This window comes from Ambystoma mexicanum, chromosome 8, assembly GCF_040938575.1.
Source record: "Ambystoma mexicanum isolate Mex_15411 chromosome 8, UKY_AmexF1_1, whole genome shotgun sequence".
NCBI classification, from domain to species: Eukaryota; Metazoa; Chordata; class Amphibia; order Caudata; family Ambystomatidae; genus Ambystoma; species Ambystoma mexicanum.
This window is the reverse complement of record NC_090929.1, coordinates 1,179,258,743-1,179,273,450: the sequence shown is the minus strand read 5'-3', so window position 1 is coordinate 1,179,273,450 and position 14,708 is coordinate 1,179,258,743. Positions and strand designations below refer to the sequence as shown.

The 14,708-nt window shown below is 41.1% G+C and overlaps 1 protein-coding gene across 4 annotated transcripts in view; it reads right to left on the bottom strand.

Moving 5' to 3' along the window:
• Nucleotides 1-14,708, bottom strand: part of PCDH15 (protocadherin related 15) — a 3,978,145-nt gene that overhangs the window by 160,676 nt on the left and 3,802,761 nt on the right. The gene's annotated exons all lie outside the window — the stretch shown is intronic.

Genomic DNA, 14,708 nt, shown 5'->3' with positions numbered 1-14,708 from the left:
CCTTAGTCAAAAGAGCGGAACCCGGCTTGTCTTACCATGCACACATTTCCCCCATTTTACGCACTCTGCATTGGCTTCCTGTAACTAGCAGAATTAAGTTTAAAGCACTTTGCATTGTCCACCATGACTTTTATGGTTGTGGAGCTGAATTTTTGCAGGACACGTTACGTCCCTATAACCCATATAGATGCCTTTCGCTCAGCTACTGCCCTATCCAATCAGGTCCCTCGGTTCTCTCACTGCAGACAGAGCTTTTTCCATTGATGCAGTAATTCAATGGAAGATGCTACCGATTTCCTTTCGTGTGACCAAAGACCATTTTCTGTTTCCTTTTCTGACCTAGACTTTTCTCTGACCCGTCAGTCCCCCTGCAATATTTTCTGCCTCAGAGCAATGATGCCTTTGAGCGCGACCTGTGGGATGCATTTACCCACTAGGCTCTGCCCTGGAACATCACTGTGTGCTGGTGGCGCCAGAACCAGCGAAATGGCCACAAAAAGCCCTATGCACGCTAAAACCTCTGAAAATTGGTGAAACCGGAAAAGTTGGATGCCAATCGACTTTTCCTGTGTCAGTGGTGGAACAGGAGACCACACTGCTAAAACCTGTCATTGGGCTGCCCACAGAGTGAAAATGGAAACTACATGAAAGGCAGTGCTTCATTGCAAGGAAACCCAGAAGTGCTCTGAAATCTGTTTTTCCTTGGTTGCTGAAATTACAGAATAATGATTCTAAGCATCAGAAAATATCCAACCTCCTTGCTGGGTGTTACCCGTCACTTTATTTAAAGAATCCACATAAGCACACAATGTCAGGAAAAGCAGATTCCATCACAAGAATATCCACATTAAAATGTGTGCAGGTCTGTAAAATCTGTCAGAAATGGGCGCAGTACCGCTGGCCGCCTGTGTGACAGCTGTCAGTTAATTACATTGGAAGCTTAACTTGTGCAGTTAAAATCACATGGTTGAAATTAAGTGACTTGCTATCAAAAACAATATAGGTTGCAACTATTTAATCTCTATGTTTTAAAAAGACTGGAATTAGAGATTTGTTTTGCCTGCTGTGAAATTGTAAGTTTATTTTCAGCTAAGCAAAGGTAACAATTGACTTTAAAGTAAATCTGATGCAAGCCAAAGAACTTCAAAGCAAATTCCACAGTTTGCTCCAACAAAAGGCATCTCTCCTGCTTCTCATCAAAGGCCAGGAACTCCCAGTCAGGTGTTAATGAAGAGGGGAGGGGATTTTGCTTTGCTGCTCCTGGGAGGGACAAAGGACTCCCTTGGCTGAAAAGAATATGCAGATGCAAGTGTCAACAGAAACCCCTGCTAGAGGAAAGGGGCGGGGATTACTCTTGACCCACCAAAACTTTGGGGGCGGGACAGACAGTTATGTGTATTCTTAAAGCACAAGAAAGTATATTGTTGAAAAGGATTGACAGAGGACTGTGCAAAATGTTTAAAATTTGTAAAATACAGTATTGTTAATATGAAAATTCTGGTCACGTTTTAAAACTACTCAGAACTCTGTGCTATGTTCAGGGACAAGACTACAGAATTTGTGGTTTTGTAGCAATTGTGGTGATGCCAGAAACATGAAACTTCACATGATTATGCCCAGATGTCATGCGCACATATGTGTAAAAATGTGGACAAATCCGACATTGGGTGCCAGACCAAAAGTGCGAAGAATTGCCAAATCTAGACCCAAGCTCTCACCGAGACGGGGCTGGGATGAATACTTCCTCCACCAAATCTGTGATATCAATATGCTATTGCTAGCAAGTTTGTAAAATTGTAAATATGTCTTGTATGAAAAATAGATTTCATGTGCAGAAACCAGGGGGGGGGGGTTCTCCCTGGATCATAAAATACAGTGCCATCATGACACCATGTTTTCTTCTCGAATTAGGGGAGAGGAAAGACTCTAACCAATAGAATACCTAGGGGTGTGCCTAGTATAATTCAGCCTACCCACCCTTTTAGAAAATACATAAATAGAGACAGCTTAGGACCTAGAGACACACATTTACCCACCAACCGATTGCTGGCGGAGCACTTTGCAAAAGTAATCCATATCCAAGACTCCAGAATTTTGAAAGCAGAAATGCCCATTTCCAAAGCTGAACCATTCTCAGCTTGGCCTTTAATACATCCTGAAACCAGATTTTATCCAAGACCTCCAGGGGAACCAAAAAGAACAGCCTGGCTGTGCTCTTGCTGCTTTCTTGCTAAGAATTCTTGCCAGAATCCAAAGATCCAACCCAGTAGAGCAGAGCTGTGACCAGATAGCTGCGAACCAGAACCAACCCGTTAGATCCAGTCCAATCCTGCCGTGCAGTGTCCAGAGTGCCGTGCTGAGTGCAGAACCAGAGTGCCTTGAGTCCAGTCCGGTGTGCTAGCTGAATTCCTGTCCAGAAAGTTCCCCTGACCAGATCCCTGACGGGTCCATTCCAAACAGTGGTAGTGAGTATCGATAGCATAGGATTGTCCCTAGCAAATATATTATCCATAAGTAATCCTATCCAAACCCATTCTATTATATCCAGAACTGCATTGTAGAAAATCTTTTGTCTTACCTGAATCTTTCCCTCATCCCTATAGTCCTTTGGTAATAGTAGTGATAAAATCATATTTGTACTAATATATTTTCTGAAGAAAGGCGAGCATCTCGGCAGGCTAAACCAACCAGTGATATCCTGGGCTGGTGGCTGCGCTGTCGTGTAGTTGGCATCTTCATAGTCTTCCTTAGTGTAAAGAAATCTTGTTTGTTAATTTTAAAAAGCGCATCTTTATTTTGCTATTTTGACTCTTTCTGAAAAAAACAACCTGCACAAAAACCTTCATAACTTCTTCATCGTGTATGCTAGAAGCGAGATTTAAGTGTTTACTTGAAGATAGCATCCCTGGCTTTCTTGTGAACTCAAAACATCATCCCAAATCCTTATATTTCTTTGTGCAACCGCACGCAGAAAAGTTTGCCGCAAATTCTTCGTTTGGCTCTAATCTATCACGTGTGAAATAGCTGTTCATTGCATCCGACCTCAGAATTAAGTGTTCAACCTTCTAGAGTCTCAATAATCATTGCTAGCATTTATCTGAAACCAAACTAAGTGGCTCCCACTAGTAATGAAACCATTTTGGTGAATTAAATCCACATTCATGTTTTTACCATCCATTCAAAGCCACATTCAAAACCATTTTGACCCGTTTGCAATCATTCCTGTTTTTCTCTGTGTTTGCTGGTGGGGAAATTGGGATTGATACTGTATTTGTTGAGTGTGTATTCCTGAAACCTGTTTTCTCTCCTTCCATCTCTTTATACTGCATATTGGGGGTTTTGAGTAGTGTGCAGGGGCAAAGAGTAATCACATTGCAATTTTGATTGAACCCACACAAAGTATTATTCTATGCTTCATTATTTTCCTATCATTACTCCTTCTGATTAAATAGGTTTATTGTGACATCACCCAATTGGTGATCATTGTATAACTATTAAATAGTGTGCTATATATATATATATTGTGCAAATCCATAAAATAAATATCCTTAACTTTGCAAAACATCCTGCTTACTGGTTCAGTGTGACCGGGGGGGAACAAAGAGAGGGGCGTGATATAAGGGTATATCATTCAGAAATAAAAAAACGTATAGACATAAATTAATAATTAAGGGTTTCAATTATGCATCCCACGCTAGATATTGACTTAGGTGAAGTGCCGGGTTGAAATCACTTACAGACCGCTCAGATTTACAATTTTATATAAAATAACACAAAATAACATATTGTGTGGCTCACCAAAACACAGGTGTAGCATGGAAAATTGTTGGCTTCACTTGTCTCTCTATTAGAGTGGACTTGATGGTTGGACTCTGCACCAAAATGCCCTGACAGGCCTTTGGCAAGGTGCCAGTCGACTCCTCGGGTGGATGCAGTCCATTAGACTCTGGGGCTAAATCGGGAGATAAGGGGTCTCCTTTCCCCCCACCCCAACTCCAAAGGCACCCATGAGGATGGCTACACAATCCAGGCAACCACTTTAGCATTCGATTCTGCACTCTTCCCAAGTTTTCATTAGCTCAATATATTATCTAGACTTGCAAGGAGCAACTAGAGTTTACCTCATCTTTTTGCTTAATGGACACCACGTGAGAGAAACTACCTTTTAGAATTATGACGGTGCTGTAAATTTGCAATTCATGGCTAGTTTGCATCACTGGTATCTGAGCACAGATATTGCATAGGACCCCGTATAATAAATGGGTTAATGTTGTAAGCAGTGGAGTAACTTTTCTGAACATGTTGGGGGGAGGGACAGCACATCTGAAGAAAAGGTGCCCCAGCCAAATGAATGGGGACAAAATGGTGTGCCATGAAAGTTGGGGGGGACAAACATCCCTGTCCCCCCCTAAAATTACCCCCATGGTTGTAAGGGTATTCTCCACCTTAAAACAACAATTAAGTCCTCAGATATATGTAGAATATGTATTTGGGCACTAGGGTATTGAATCAACTTGTGCTCAACTCATTACTTTTTGGTATTTTTGGTGTGTTTTTGGGCTAGTCAGCTGTGAGTTCATGGGTTTGGGAGGTGTTGCCCACACCTCTTGCCAGCACTGGAATTTGTTTGTGCCTGGATACGCTGTGCTTTTTAAATGATTTTTTTCTGTTTACTTCCTTTTTGGTAGTGATTTGTGTGCATTTTATTGTAGCAATTGATGGTCAGCTGACACGTGTTTCGACCTCTCAGGGTCTTTATCAAGGCTAAAATGTGTGTTGCATGGTTGCCAGTTGGAAGACTTGTTGTGGAGATTTGCAGTCGTGTTGGGCGTGTTGGGGGTTCTGCCCGGTCTCCTAGTAGTGGCTAAACTGCCTACTAAGCCCTCACACTAACAGAAACCAACAGTGATCCCAATCATAAAGGTGAAGCGGGCACAGTCAATAGATATACCTAATTTGCCTCTTGTGGTTACGTAAGCTGAGAGAAGGCAAAACTGTTCAGAGGGGTGTGAATGCGATTACAATAGCAACCCAACAGCTACAGTACAACAGTACAAAATAAAGAAATGTTCAAATGAAAGTTCTATAAAATATATACTTTAATTAAGCACACTATATACAATGAACTGTACGTCAAGGATGAATACTCCAACTCCTAGAGATGGTTCACAAGTGTTTATTGATTGATTTAGCAGGGCAATTGAGCCATCTCTTTATCTCTCATATAGAAGTAATGTTTTCCACCCAATCCCATGCATCCCTAGTCCCCGAGTTAATATATGGAGAATATTGACCCCCCTCCCCTACTGCCTATTCTCTAGTCTAGCTGATAGGGAAGACCATTTCCTTTAGGTTATCCTAATATAGACTCCCTCAGAGAATTTCTAAACTAGCCTTACACAATCATGTATATTTGCTAGTAGCTAACAGAGGTTTTGGTGATCTGCCTTTCAGATTATCTGCCTGACTCGTCATCGTTCTTCTCATGCCCTGATGTTCCTGCCCCTGTATACTATTCTCCTCTCTCTACTCTGATACTTCCAACTACATTCATTTTCACTCCTCCTACTCGCAGTATTTTCCTCCTCTCTGCCTCCAATGTCTCTCACTCCTTCTACTGTGCCCTCCTCCCCACTACTATAACCTCCACACTGCTACAACCCCTCTGAACTGCTACTACAACATCCCATCATATCCCAAGTCACTATCCTTTTACTCTCACAACCCCTTCCCCAATCATTCCCTGAGCACCCTCTAACAATTGCACTCACTAGGCTTGCATGCACATTCACCACTCAGTACCACTTGCTCTCACCAACCAATACCTTTTCCCAAAATCACCTCCACACTCCAAACCATTGTCATAGTGCCTGCTCATCTATTGCTTTGCTTCCTCCTGCTCCTCTGACCTCACCTTGCGTATCCATCCTCAGATTGGCTTTTCCACCCTATCCAATCTGGCCATGTCATCCCTAGCCAGGAGAGGTTACAGTCATTGGAATTTGCAATAATGGGTTAAGCCCCACCCTTTTTCTTCTGTGGGGGGGTGCATTGTGTTGTAACTATGGTAGCCCTTGCTACAAGTATCTGAGTTCTTGTTAGGGCAACCACAGTATGGTTCTCCTGAAGTAGGTGTAGTCCTATTCACTTCAAGTTCTGGTGGTCTAGCGTGGCCTCAGTGGTTTTGCTTCCTTGCACGCCTGGGCTGGGGAGAGGTGTGTGGCCTCTGGAAAGGCTGCATAGAATTTCTGGCTCCTCTTTTATTAGCTCTTTCTCTCTGTGTTGGATCTGTAAGTGGATTTCATGGGGTACTGATGGGTTGCTGTCCAGAGGATCTTCTCTCTGCATGTTTTTTGTTTCTCTGACAGTTCTAAAAAAGATAGAGAACATGGCCAGCATTTTTGTCAAGAGGCATGGTATATTGGAATTTGGTACTGTGTAAGGCAGGCACTAAGGGAGGGAAGGGGACCGGAAAAGGAGGCATCTTGACTACCAATGTACCCCACTTGGGTACAACTGGTTCTGGGTTACATCATGGGAGACCTCCCACAACAGGATGAGAGGGGTCCTATCTCCACATGACAAGGTCAGTTTGCTAGCCTTGTCACATGAATTATAAAACCAGTACAAAAATCCACCCCTGTGGATAGACCACAGAAAGTAGATAATGCAAGCAATATGGGCAATGTAGCATGCGTGAAAGGGCATAAATCACGAACAATGTCACACAAAAGGATATGTCTTGTCGAAAAAGGGTTTAAATGAGTGGCTTTTGCTGTCTCTAAGGCCCCAAAGTTGGCCAAGAGGATTAGGCCTCTCAACAGTACTTTCCTTAGTCCTTGGTAGTTTGACGGCCTTGAAGCAGGCTTCTGGATGTTGTAGATGTAGGTCAAACCATGTTCAGATGTGGCAAGACATGCTGGCAAAACAGACGTCGAGTCAATGCATAGCAGGGCTCCGTGTGGTTAGAAGTCGGAAATCAACAATGCCAATCAAAGGGCTCACCATGATCGGTTTGAAAGTATAGCCAGATTGAGACACTGGCAACCTCTGAGTCAGCTCGATTTGTGACATGATGCTTCCAGCGGTTCTAGTCGATGTCTGGGTGGTTTGAAGCTGTAATCCTGCTGGTCCAATGCCAGGTACACAGAGGCAGCAGTTCAATGTTGTCCACTGTGGTGAGCTGGTGTTCGAGCTAAACAGGTGATGTGTTCTGCGATTAAGATGAGGTGATTGGGCTTGTTTGATGAATGCAGCAACATTGGTTTGAACACAGTTCAAAGAAGTGTCAAAAGTAGAATAGTGGGCAGTGCTGACGTGAAGGTTTTTACTGTTAAATCTTTGATGACAGTTTGAAGCTATAGAACATGGGAGACAATCTTCTTTTTAGGGGCTCAGGGAAAAGATTGGTCCTTCTTCAATTCACTCCCAAACTGGGGGAGGCTGGCCAGAACCTGCAGGAGTTCTCCACCACCAGTGAGGGGCCTACCTACCAGTGCAGCCGGAAGTCTTGCTCCATCAGCAGTTCACCCCCAATGCTCCATGATGGCGGGTAGAGAGCAGAGCTTGCCTCTGCCTTGGAACCCATTTCTTCACCTCCAGCAGATGGAATTGCTATCCCAACAGGGTTAAGCTGAATTCTTCCAGATGTCCCTGAAGGTCCAACATTTGGATCAAAGAAGGAGTGAAAGAGCCCCTTCCTTATAAAGGCAAAATGCCTTTCATTATTGGACAAAAGCAAGCCTACTTTAAGGGGTCCAATTCCTGTTAAGGTTACACATTCCTTTGCTTGCAGGAAGTGTAGGAAACATGAAGTAAAGGGAATCCCAACGAAAACCAAGGTGGAAGAATATGTCCTCCCTTCTATTAGAGGAATCCTTCCTCCCTTCTGTTCTGCTTTTTCTGACTGTCTAATCTTGTCCCATTCCCTAAGCCTGCACTTGAAAGGTCATTTTGTGTGCAACACGCTGGCTCTTTGTGCCCTTTCAAGCTTGCTTCCCATGCAGCCCTCGTTGGGAGATGCCCTGCTGGAAAGAGCTGTTACGCAATCTCACAAAAGATCAAAAAGAGGCTGAGTCTTGCTGCCCTTTGTTCTAGTGGCTGTGCAGTGTCAGGCAGTATAACTAGAATCCAATCACCCTTGCAGAGTCAGGCAGTACAACTAGAATCCAATTACTCTTGCAGAGTCAAGCCGTATAACTAGAATCCACACAACTCTTCCCTGGCTGGCCTGAGTCCATAGTGTTGGCATGTGTATGTGACAAATCAGATGTGGCTTTAATAATTATATGAACTACCATACCCACACCTAGGTATTATATTTCAAGATGATCCTACCACCAGGTGGGTAGTTTATCATAATTATTATAGTTTTGGGTCAGAGAGGCAGATTGGGAAACATAAATGACGGCCTTAGACACTTAGGACCTAATGTTCTTTCAAGGTTTGGTATGGATCACACATTGAAGTGTTCCCCAGTATCTTTCTGAACTGATACATGGACTATATTCTAACTGTTTTAACTATACCATCCCCGGCCCTTAACAAGCAATTACTTTTAGTTATCAAAGATTTAAAAACATGTTTTCGTAATGTAACTCCAAAAACAAATCCCTATGTATTCTGATGTGGTTTGTAATCTATTTACTCTTCTCTTATCATTTTGTCTTAAAGGTATTCCACAATGTATGTTCTATAAACATTGCAGTGACAGCTGATTTATTCCATTACACAGGTTATAACATCACACTTATTTTTTAAATATATAATCATTTCTCTTATGGCATTATTTATTGAATATGCATTTCTGTAGACTATGGACTGAAGTCATTCTGAACTGCACATAAAGATGATCCCCCACTTAAGATAACTGTTGCATTTTTTAATCACCAGCAATACCAGTAATACCACTCATATTGTATCCCCCACAGGATATATGTGTACTGAGATAGTGAACATGATTATAATGTGAATTGCGTGTGCACCCATACAGAGTTCAGTTGTAGCACACTCAATAGCAGATTCACAAACATGTGCACTGGAACATATCAGGAGACATCTCCAATTTGCACCACCTACATTGTGCCTGATAGACAATGCCTACCACTAGAGCAAATCTGGAGATATCTTGTGCATCCCTAGGAAGTACACATCTTTTGGAACATCCCTCATAAAATTGATCCAGGCTTCTCCACGTTTAATCCAGTTTATGGATTTGTGATTTGGGAATAAGGAAGCAGGTGCAAACATAAGATGCTCACCGGCATCGCAGGATTTCTGCCAGTGAAAATATTTGTGCATCTGGCCCGATACAAATACACACGTAAATCAGTGAGACAGAAACAGAGTAATAGTTATCAATGAATGCCCCAGAGCCCTTTGACTACAGAAATCAATCATGAGTATCTGAAGTTATGAAAGATTGCAATGGGAAACAGTTGCTGTACTGGAGAAATTTGAGAGGAAACACATCTTCAAAAGCAGTTTCCAATGCAAGAGCACCAGAAAAGAACCTCCTTCTTTGAGCCGTAGCACAACTATTCCTTTTTCTAACGTTTATGAATTTGACATATCATCGTTGTGCTAAATAACTATGCTTGCCAACCAGGTAGAGCTTGCTGGCTCTATTTCTGCACACTTGCCTACAAAGGTATCAATAACGGTCCAATGTAATAGTTGAATACTGATTTATAAGCAAGCTAAGTCCTTCTCCGAAGCACACACAACAGATATCTCCTGGCATAGGTACATCCATGTACTGGAAAACAATTGCAAAGCAGTTATAAAAAGGATTGTCTCACAAAGCAGTTGTGAACAATGTATACTTACTCTTTGAACCTGTTTTTGCCAGCAGAAGAGAAAGGAGAGAAAGCAATGACAGAGGTTAGAGATGTTCAATAAATCATAACAAATCCTGGTAGTGTATACAATTCTTGTCTAAATACATATCATTGCATTTATCTTTCAATTGCTAATTAGCACAGGCAATGTCATTTTAAGAAGCCACCTGTTTCAATGACTAAATCTCAGTTAATCGCCTTTGGACTGGCATTACCAGAATCCTACAAGCCTCTAAAGGAATTAGTGGCAGGAGTATGTGTCGCGGGATAGACCGAATTGTCGAAATGTCTGATTCGAGAAGCGATATCTAGCAGAGGATGAATGAAAGCGCAAACGCTTGATATTAAAGGTCCACTAATCTTCGGATAATTGGCTCCCCGGCTTAACTTACTTGCAGAATATAAAAAGAGTGGATGTTCTGGCAAAGCACAATTTTGCTCTGTATTCCTGGGCGAAGCAGAAACTGAAATGGGAAGAGAGCTGCCTCTCTCTGATGAATTCATAATAAATTCTAAATAATTAGGTTCTTGATGTGCCTTGCACAGTAAATTGGAAAGTCACTGCGTAATAGAAAAAGAATGATGAGTCTTTGCTGGCTTGTGGTCAAGAAGAATGCACTGCCATTCCATTAAAGCTCTCGACGGGGATTGGTTTATATGAAAAAAACATCATAGATGATTTAGCCTTGCTTTCCCACAAGACATTTAGCATGAAAAGAATTATCTGAGCGTTCAAGTAGTAGTTTCAATGAAATGGGTTAATGAGTGTGGCTCTACTGATGAGAATGGTGTGTTGGTTGCAGTTGTGGGTTGTGATTACTGACAGTTCGACATCACAGTGTACAGCATTTTTTACTATACCAATAGGAAACTTGGAGTAAACGTGTAGTTGCAAATAAGATGAGACTGCATTCAATGATTCTTCATTACATTACTAATCCATTGCAGTAGTGGAGTGTAGATTGACCATACTGTAAAGCAGAGAAGTATAAGCAGTGCTTAGATCAATGAATGTTTTTGTCTGTCTCTTTGTCAGACTGAGCAGACCCTTTGTTCTTAGGTCTATGTGGAAATCTGGTAATGGACTGATATCGCTGCAGTGGTAGGAGTCAGTGGGCTCAGCTGATGGTCTTCAGTGGACTAGGAGAGTCTGTGCCCCTACCATCCTTCATCCTTTCTCAACAGTTCCACTGCTCGTGCCTACTTGTGTGAGTACCGAGAAGGCAAATCTATCAATGGGGTTGATTGAAAAACAGCCATTAAGCAAATAGTAGCTTCTTAGCTATTGTTTCTCATGAGGTTTAACCAGACATTTCCAGACGTGAATACCAGATGACGGAGTGTTTAATTACCTCTCAACCATACGTGGCTATTCACTAAGGAGGCCTATGGGGCGGTCCGGGTTAAAAATAAATATGTCCACATGTGTTATTCTGTAATATTAACGAAAAGGCGGCATAGCTTTTCAATCCAAGGCAAGTAAACTAGTCAATGAGCATCATGAATGTATAGAATGTGGTATTATTTGCATAATGCCGCAGTGGAGAATAATTGCTCATTACATTCATTGTGCAAACGGGCTAACACAAATGTAGACTTTCAAATGACATTATGATAAATATTTTCCCAAAAAAAAACATCATAACTTACCAAAAGAAACGAGAACGTCAATTAATACAACATTTCGTATTGGGCATTATAAATTAATCGAATAACAACAAAACCAGCAAAACTTGGCAATTATAGTTCATAAAAACAACTTTAACTTAGCCACCACCATTATAAAACAACCACAACTCGGCCAATGCGCCATGCACTGCTCATGACATCTCTTCTTGTTCTGATTCTCTTGTGAAATTGAGAATTTAACTTCAGTTTTTACAATTGTTAAGTATTTTGTTTTCGTTTGTATTGTCCCTCACATCAAATTTAAAATGATCATGTCAAGTTTCGGGTACTCCTTTTTTCTTCGCTCTTTTTCATTGCTTATGTCCTGTATAAAGTGTGGGCATGTGCGTTCTTTGTGTTTCGGCATGTGTGACATCATGAGCAGCCGTTATGGTACGATAGCGGTGCCAGGGTTATCTGTGCTTTAAAAACAATAACTGGTGAATGGTTTCGGTTTTCTTTTGGAATGCAAAAATAAAGTCCCGTTTACACGCTTTTGTTTATAGAATGTGTATTTTGTTTTAGGGAAACCTGACCATGAAAGCCCTTTAACTATATAGCAAGGGTATTGTTTCCCAAAAATTATTTTCAACAGACATTCCGTTATTTTTACATGTACTTTGAGGTTTTTGGTTAAAGGCACATTGGGCGGGTTTTTATTCTAAGGTAAGTGTGTGATATTAGCAAAACCATACTATAAACCCTCGATTATGAAATGGAAAAAAAATGCTATCATGTATAAACAGGCTCGAATTGGCCTATAGGGCAATAGGGCAATGCCCGAACCAAAAAAACACAAAATGCTAGTGTGGGCCTTTTTTTGGGGTCAAAGTGGGATACTTTTTTTGCCTTTGTGGGCCAGTTTGGTAAGTTACTTCACTATGCGGCTAGTAGGTTTGACTAGTGTTTCTGAATAAATGTTCTTTAAAATGCACAATTTGCATCACATTTATCAAAAAACTCCCCTCTGGGTACTATTAAAATAGTCTGTTACAAAACTAATGAATTCCCATTTGCAACTGTGTGCCACTTTTTCATTGATGCCCCAGACAATTTTATGTCCCAGTCTGACACGTAAAGACCCAAAACGACTGAATATAAAAGACTGAATAGGATATTTGGTTGAATTTTGGGCAAACAAAAATGTCGAATTGCCAAAAGCTTCACCGAAATGCCTCGTTTGGTGCCATTATAGTGAACAAGGGGAACAGGCGCCGCAGGGGTGTCGCCTGCACCCTTGTTCACTATAATGTTAGCGGGGGTTGCAGGGTTGTCCCCTGCACCCGTTCTCATAAAGTAAAACAAAAAAAGGAAATAACCCTGCAGTGCCAGTTCCCCATTCCGGACGTGAATGGGAACAGGCGTCGCAGAAAAACAGTGAGGCGGCAGCAGCGCACAGCGCAGTGTTTGCCGGCAACGGGTAAGTAAGAGGGTGGGAGCAGGAAGAAATAGCGAATGTTATCTTCGAACAAATAATATTCGGTCATTTCTTCCTTGGTCATTTCGGATACAGACAATTCACCCAAATTCGTGCGACACTGCTTCTAACAATCAAAAACACCTTTGTTTTTATCAACTTAGATGAGCAAGTTTATTTAAGCAGCTGTTGCATAAAATTGTACTGTCTTTCCTATGCCTGGGCTGCCCGAGGTGATGTACTTCATTTGCTACAAAACTTGATTGCTACAAAGTAAATGGAATTTAAGAGCATCCATGTCTTGAAGCAACATGCTCCATCTAATTAAAACAACTTACATTATGGAGATCTGGCATTTAAAAAAGATAAAGCAGGTTATTTTTGTTTTCCTACAGCAGTGGGAGCAGAAGCCAGGCGTACTATCCATGGGCACAATGTAATTCAGATAGACAGACAGAGCCTTCCTACCAGAGCTGCAGTAATGTTAAGCTGCTTTGCTTGCATGGCCCTGTCCAGCTTGTCTAACTTACTTTGTTCTGATAGGTCTTTTTATGTATTTTTTTTTAAACATTTTTTAATACATGTGCCTTCTCTGGGAGGTACTTTCGAATGGTGAAGTCTGTGAAGTAGCATAAACAGCTGTTAAACATATATCAAGTGAGGCCTATCTGATGATTTGAATTTTTTCCACAACTTTTCACAAACAGTCGTTGGTTCTTAAGTGAACTCATATTAGAAACTTATGGTTGATTCATACTGTATTTTGCCGTGGTCAGCTCACTTATGGCTCATTAAAAAAAAAGTATGCGTTTACAGACATAATTCACTCACTGCATAAACTGCACATTTGTTTTGTCTCAATTGGATTCACAAAAAAAACTAAGTGCAACCCACTCCTACCATGACATATGGTATTCAGGTATCAATTAGTAGAGTTGCACCTGCGGCAGAATATGTGAGCTGGTGGTGAGCATCAAATATGCACAATGCTCACCGTACACATTTCTTGTGTTCCAAAAATGAAATTGGGAACTTTTAACATTTGCTGTACATTTTTTCATGCATTTCAGTATTGCCACATGAAGGATTTCCTTCTAACAAATATGCTGAAAGGATGAAATAACTGGTACTATATATTTTTTTTTTGTGTTTAATTGTATTACAATTTTTACAAAATCATTCCCTTGGCTAGATATTTGAAGAGGAATGTGGTAGATTTCTGTTTTGTTTTGTGCTGTTAAAATTCTCTTCCATCTGTGTTTTCTTCTTTAAAATCAACTGTTTTCTGTTTGTTCCCAACTGATTTGTAACTGGTACTATGTTTCTAACGGAATGCTTCACCTGCACGTCGATTATTAAAGTTTACACTAGGTGTGAATGTAAATGTGCAAAATACATCCGAGAGTGTTTTTGAATGTGCATGCAGGTTGCGACTTTCTGCAAGTTCACCAATGTCTGTGTTGCCACTCCCTAGCCCATCACTGACCCTGTTTCTCGAACACTCCCTTATTGACATCTGCTTGTAAAGTAACCGTGCATATTGTAAACATTCCTGTACACATTAGCCGCGTGCACTTTAGACTCACAGTTGATTCACCTTTTGTGAACTGTGCATTATTTAGAAATGTGAAAGTTATGACTTTCCAGAGACACAAATCCCACTAATTCCCGAAAAAATGTAAACCTGATTTTATTTTTGGAAGAATCACTTGTTATCTATCCAGCATCAATTAATTGTTTTGTTTGCTTCAATTGCAACTCAGAGACTATAAGGTGAATGACTG